Below are 6,747 nucleotides of genomic sequence, written 5' to 3' on the forward strand. Positions count from 1 at the left end.
AGATGGTAAGTTTGTAACTTAAAAAAGTTTTTATTTGATCCTATGCCTCTATATATATATGTATGTATGTATTTATATATATATATATATATATATATATATATATGTATGTATGTATATATCACTACACCATATTTCACCTGTTGCAACGGCTGAAAAATGTAGGCTTAGGGCCTAAAACTGTTACAATAGACGTTTTGGTAACATTTTTGCCAAAATTCGGTGTTGCATTTGCTGCCGTTGCAGTAGACCCCTGTTGCAACATATATTTGGTTTCTTGCAACATTTTTGAGGTATTGCAATGGACTTTCAATTGTAATCTATTGCAACATTTTCGAGGCCTTTAATAACAATTTTATAGTGTTACAATAAATTTATTGTAACATTTCTTTGTAACACTATATACTTAAAAACTGTTGCATACCAATAATTTGAAATTTTGTTGTAACAGTTTTGTGCAACAATATTAAACCAATTGCAATACTTTTTAGTTTTTTGGTAACACGTTTGTGCAACAGTTTTATGTGTATTGTAATGCTTTTAAATTTTTGGGCAACATTATGTATTCTGTTACAATACTTTGGAGGCCTGATTTACAATGATACTATATAAATGCAATAGTACTCTGAAATTTTCTTGACTTGAAATTAACCAAAAAAAAAAATACAATGTACAAACCGAGTCATCAAGTTGAAAGATACATGGAAACCGGACTAATGTACCAATTTATAAACCATCCTTACAAAAGTCAATCTAAAAGCAAGAATAGATGAAGAAGTAAAAATAAAAATTGACTAAAAATCTTCATTCATCACTATGTTGGGCAGCTGCATTCCCATCCTCCTCGTTTTAAAGTGACTAAAAGCTGCATTCTATATATTCATCTGCATAAGTGTAGTTTAATAGACTGCAAGGCAATAACAGGAACCAAATTTAAATTCTATAAGTACAAATACTACATATGTTTGTCGACAATTTAGTTATATATGTTACATGTACCTTTTGCACGTGACCCATTCATACTTAAATTAGTCCTATTAGCATAAAGAGGTTTCTGAACTTCCGCCGGGTTGAAATAGAAGCCTCTTTCATTAACCATGCAAACATCAACTCCTACACTAATTTTAGTAGCCTGAAATAATGAGATAGTCTTAAATAAGTAATACTGTGCAATATAATCAAAGGTAAATAATTAAAAAATGAGGTAGATTAATTTGTGTACCATTTTCCGTAGACGCATCCCTTATTCTACTATGGATGGGTAGCAAATATAGAGAATCGCAACATAATTGTAGTGCACCTCCCCATCTAGTTAGGTTCTGTATCTAATCAAAGCTGATGGGAGAAGCATCAACAAATATATATGATAAAAAGAAATAATAAATTAGTTTTTATACCTCATGAATGTACGAGCTACATATACTTTTCCCTTCATGCCCCCGTATGTACCCATATCAAGCAGTGAGAATGCCACCTTCAGTGCAATCACCGGTGATCTTCTTTTACAAGTCTGGTAACCTGCATTATATTTAAAGGTAACTACTTTAAGTTCTACTGGTAGTACTAAAGTAAGTTTCAAAGTTGTTTGTACGTAATGGTTAGCTTTTATCACACATAGGCTAAGTAAACGGAGAGTAAAAGTGAGTAAACAATCAATAATGAACATATACAAATAAGATTAGAAAATTAAATATAAAAAGATATGTATAAATAAAACACCATCTTGGCAGCAATATTGTGTGCATCAAGCTCTTCTTCTGGCCGCAATTCTAAAGAAGACAGCTCCTCCTTTATAGCCTGATACAATTTATGTCATTCATCTCAGATTTATTTTAAGCTAACATATGTAAATGGTTTGTTAATATTAACACAATGTGTGATGGATGAGAGAATCAACTTAAATCATCCTTGTTTCGGTTAGTTCTCTATTTCTCATTATTGTTTTCCTTTTCGTTAAATCTTGTCCTGCAGCATAGTGTTTAAAATTCTGTCAAAGTGAAAATACCAACACACAGCTTGACATATGCTCTTTCACAACCAATTAACCATTTTGGTATCTAACTTCCAAAAGTCCAAAAAAAAAATACAAATAAAGGTCACTATAATAAAACTCAATTTGGCATGTGGATCAAACATATGACAGAATAACAAACAGGCATGACATCTTTAAACATTAAAACAATCAAACACATACACATACTCACTAATAAAGCAAAAACGAGCAAAGTTCCAAGCAAGCAATACACTAAGCAACCAAGTACCAAAAAAGAATGACTAAGCAACGAAGTAACAGAAAAGAATAATACCTCACTTTGGTTACCTCGCTACTAACCAAAACCCAAACACCCAAACTCCAATCACAAACAAAAACTCCAAACTCCAATTGAAACCCACTTGAACTTCAAGTTTTAAAGTCCGGTCAAAACCCACTTGACCCTCTTACACCCACATGACCCCATCGAAAAAATAGACCCACCTGAGAAAACTAACCAAAATAACACAAAAAGAAGGTAATTGAAATATTGAGTTCTTAGACACTTACATCCTTGACACGAAGAAACAAATCTATGCAAGAAAGACCCAGACAATGACATACCTGGAGGTTTTATGAGTTTGTACCAGCAAATCGAACAATCGAAACTCTAAAGGAAACAAATCGGAGCTTGTATGACCTTCTAATTGACCATAGGAGCTTGTATGAGCTTTTACTCAACCAGAATGATCGCATCAGAGCTTGTATGAACAAATCGAAGAATGAGAAAGAAAGGGGCTAGGGTTCTCAAACAAGACGGCAGCTTATATGTTTTGATGTTTTTTGTCTAATGTTTATGTTTTAAACTTGTTAAACTTAATGTTTTATTTTAAGAAAATGTTACAAAGCGGGAGTTGTGAAATTGATTAAGGGGGAAATTTATTTAATTTTTTTATTAAGTGTGCACGCGGACAACTCGTAAAATTTATTTTTTTTTTTTTAATTTTATAAAAAAATTACTATTTTATGGTATATGCTGTTTTAAATTTTTCATAACTCTATAATGTATAGCACAAGTACGTACCAGATATCTAGTCCCTTAGCGTCCCATTTTGCACATATTCAAATACAAAAAAATTTCTGCTGAGACTGGAGTCATCTAATCAATAATCAAAGCAGTGCCCAAGAGCACTGACCAAATGTTGATGTCTTAGTTTTGATATAATTGCGATAGTGTTCATAAAGCTATGATTCTTGTTTTTTTATTTATTTTAAGGCACCTAATGACAATCAAGGAACCATCCTTCAGCTTCCATATATACATCTGCAATCATAAATTATTCATACTTCATAGAACAAGGATAGTGTAAATGCACTATTACATTATCACTTTGCATAGGCTTTATAGAAAAATCATCGTAAAGATAATAGTTTTTGCAAGTCCATTTTATACTTAAAAAACCCTATAATGCTTCTATATGACATTTGCAATCACACGCACCTGACTGTAAGATCCTTCATGGACAAAAGTTGATGTATCAAAATTATTAGTTGCATCCTCAATGTATTTCAGTGAAAAGGCTCGATAAGCTGGAGCACTAAGTGCTCCTAGCTTCATTGCTTGAGTTATGCCCCTTGTAGAAATGACAGGTAACATTAATTTTCCCCTTCGAAGTTATGTCTCTGTAACTGACAAGGAGTTCTATTTCCAAAAGGAAGAAAAAAGAGAAACTGCTATTAAATTCATAGACTGGCTTTAAGTTACTGGTTAGCAACATTATGTGTAATTAGTAATAATAAATGAAAGTATCACTAAATGTAAGGAGCTTACTTGCATCTTGAAGCATTTTTAAGGGTAGCCTGTTGATGCATTCTCTTGTGGTAATCTTGTCGGAGGTGATTTTACCATCCTTTATGTATGTACTCTTCTCATTGGTCAACAAGATTATAGCAACCAATACAACTAATTCAACAATCCCTGCAGATATGCTTATGGCAAGTACATGAATGGATGCTTGTTTTGACTTGTTACGATGTGGTATTATTCCTACAGCCAGAGTTTCATTTCGACAAAAGGACACTGGATGCTGGCATTTATCCTCACCAACTAAACAATTTATAGCATAAGACAAAACCCTGACTCGGGGGTCATAACGAAGGCAGCTAGGCAATCTACCGTTCAAAAAATTTCCAGTTAAATCCACCATTTCAAGTTGGGGACTGCAAGATATGTTTTCTGAAAGCATTCCAGTGAACTTGTTCCTTTAATATTGAGACACAAAACCCTGACTCGGGGGTCATAACGAAGGCAGCTAGGCAATCTTCCGTTCAAAAAATTTCCAGTTAAATCCACCAGTTCAGGTTGACTGCAAGACATGTTTTCTGAAAGCATTCCAGTGAACTTGTTTCCTTTAATATTGAGATAATTAATCGATGGCAGAGAGAGCAAAGAAGACGTAAATGGTCCAACAAAGCTGTTGAACGCTATATAAAGCAGCTGGAGATGATTAAAAGAGTGCACCCTTTCTAGAATGCCAGAGTCAAACTTCTTCTTCCCTGGTATAAGAGTAACTAAGTTCTTGCTTCTAATTTTCACAAACTGAGGTCTAAGAAGATTATCTTCCAAATCCAGGAACTGCAAGTGCCTCAAGAGGCTTATATCAGGCACTTCACCAATTAACTTGTTATTAGACAAATCAAGAACTCTAAGATATTTTTATGACAAAAAAAAAAAAAAGAACTCTAAGGTTTTCTAAATGACCTAAAAATTCTGGAGGAGTTGCATATAGCCTGTTTTTCCTAACACTTAAAACAGCCAAAAGGGAAAACAAGCCGAGCTCATTTGGAAGCCTACTGTGAAACATTTTTTTAACAAGTATAAGTGTTTGAAGGTTTCTTAATTTTGAAAGCTCTCCAGGAATGACTCCCTGTAATTTAGCAATCTATTACAAATTATCGCTAATAACATAACACATTAATAACTATGGTGCACGAAAATTTTATTCACACAAGTTACAATACTTTTTCTCATAAATTTACCAATATCTATTGATAAAAAAAGGCACCAAACAGCAAATCACATAATAATCGTGTAAGTAGAGAGTTTTACAGAAGGTACCAAATAGTGTCGATTCCAAATCATTAAAAAATAAAAATAAATAATCCCCTTGACTGGCATAGAGCATCTGAACTCTGAAGCACTGGCGGGGATATGCTGATCTGTTATCCGGAGAGTCGAGATATAGGTTTATTGGCGTTAGAGACATGGAAGAGGTGTAGCAATTATAAATAGCAGACGACTAATTGAGTCATAGCATACTGACATTTCAAGCTATTGAAGGACATTTTTAATGGAACCAGCTACAGTGTCAATATATAAACAACTTTTTAGAGAAAAATAAAGTAATTGGCATACGTCTTATAGCATACAAAGCTTTAAATCAAAATAAAGCCAATAGAATAAACATATAGGTAAAGGATAAACGTATAGAAGCATGAAAAAAGGATACAGAGTGAGCATAACAATGAGAAAATGAAGAGTACTCTGGCTCACATCGTAACATAATCATCAATAATCCGAAACACAAAGCATCATAGTGATATCTAGTAAAATAAAAGCAAAACAAGATGACAAATTTACAACCCCAAGAAAGAAAAGGTGTTGAAAAATACAAGCAGGCATCTCAAGACCAAGAACTCAGATAATATTTCACAATCAAGCCAGTATAAAATTTCACAATTCATATACAGTCTTGCTTCCTAAAAATGAAAATTAAATATCTTTCACCACGCCGATCGCTAGCGAGAAGGATTTAATTTTTGAGTCCGCAAAGCACAATAGTGGTTGATCGCCATTCAGAAATGGTTCACGAACTATATTGTGCAGAGTGAATGGTACGAGAAGAGGAAGGGTTGCAGGGGTCAAGCGATTTAGGTAAATAAGATAAATAAATAAGGAGTAAGATCGTAATTTCACATGATTTAATTGGCTCACGAAAACTCATGTTGCAGCATTATATATATAATAGATAATAGATAGATTAGCAAGAGAATAATCAGTGAAGTAACAATGTGCCTATATAAAATACTGGAATACATATCTAGTATCTACCATGGAAGAATTAAGGGGAAGAACGAACTATTAATCATCCACGACGTTTTGTGCTCAAAAGATATATTTTATTTGTGAATTCACAAAATAAATGACTAAGTGGTTGTTAAATGAAATACATTAAATGTGTACAAGGCCAAACTGGTATTCTTGAATATGCAATTGGTCTTCCAAAAATGTATTGCATAACAATCTTATACTCAACATAACTTAATTATCAATCATGTTATAGTTGACCAAAGTTATAAGATGATCTACTGTTAGCTGGCTTTGAATATTGTTACAGGATATTGCCACAATATCGCAGAAATATTCCCGAAGGTCATATAGGTAGACATTCAAACCTTTCTTTTGGTACCAATCTCTGTAGTTACTGGCAGGTATCCATGTGAAATTACTCTGAACTCGTGGACATTTTTTAAAAGCACTCCCCACATCACTTACTAATGTAGAATGTTCTATATTCTTATCTGTAATGGGAAGAGCGTAAGAACAAATAGCCGAAAATAAGATGAGTATCTATAGTATTTTTAGAGAAGCATTCGCGCCATTGGCACTCACTTGCATAAACTTCGAAAGAAAATTCTGCAAATAAATGGAATAGGATGGACATACTGATCGAAAAACAAAGCTCCACACACTCTCTCTCCATCTCTCTCTCACA

The 6,747-nt window shown here is 33.4% G+C and overlaps 1 long non-coding RNA gene across 8 annotated transcripts; it reads right to left on the bottom strand.

Moving 5' to 3' along the window:
* Nucleotides 1–621: 621 nt before the first annotated feature.
* LOC108192734 (uncharacterized) lies at nt 622–6,392 on the bottom strand. Of its 8 annotated transcripts, XR_010291506.1 has the most exons (8): nt 3,804–6,392; nt 2,597–3,674; nt 2,307–2,485; nt 1,720–1,797; nt 1,398–1,518; nt 1,223–1,335; nt 1,000–1,132; nt 622–907 (listed from the first exon to the last, which is right to left on the bottom strand). It is a non-coding gene; the product is annotated as an uncharacterized LOC108192734 (long non-coding RNA). The 8 variants fall into 8 exon arrangements; XR_010291503.1 differs by lacking the exon at nt 1,720–1,797 and having other exon boundaries at nt 1,223–1,518; nt 2,597–3,296; nt 3,474–3,674; XR_010291508.1 differs by lacking the exon at nt 1,720–1,797 and having other exon boundaries at nt 1,223–1,319.
* Nucleotides 6,393–6,747: the final 355 nt, after the last annotated feature.

Source organism: Daucus carota, chromosome 4 (genome assembly GCF_001625215.2).
Source record: "Daucus carota subsp. sativus chromosome 4, DH1 v3.0, whole genome shotgun sequence".
NCBI classification, from domain to species: domain Eukaryota; kingdom Viridiplantae; phylum Streptophyta; class Magnoliopsida; order Apiales; family Apiaceae; genus Daucus; species Daucus carota.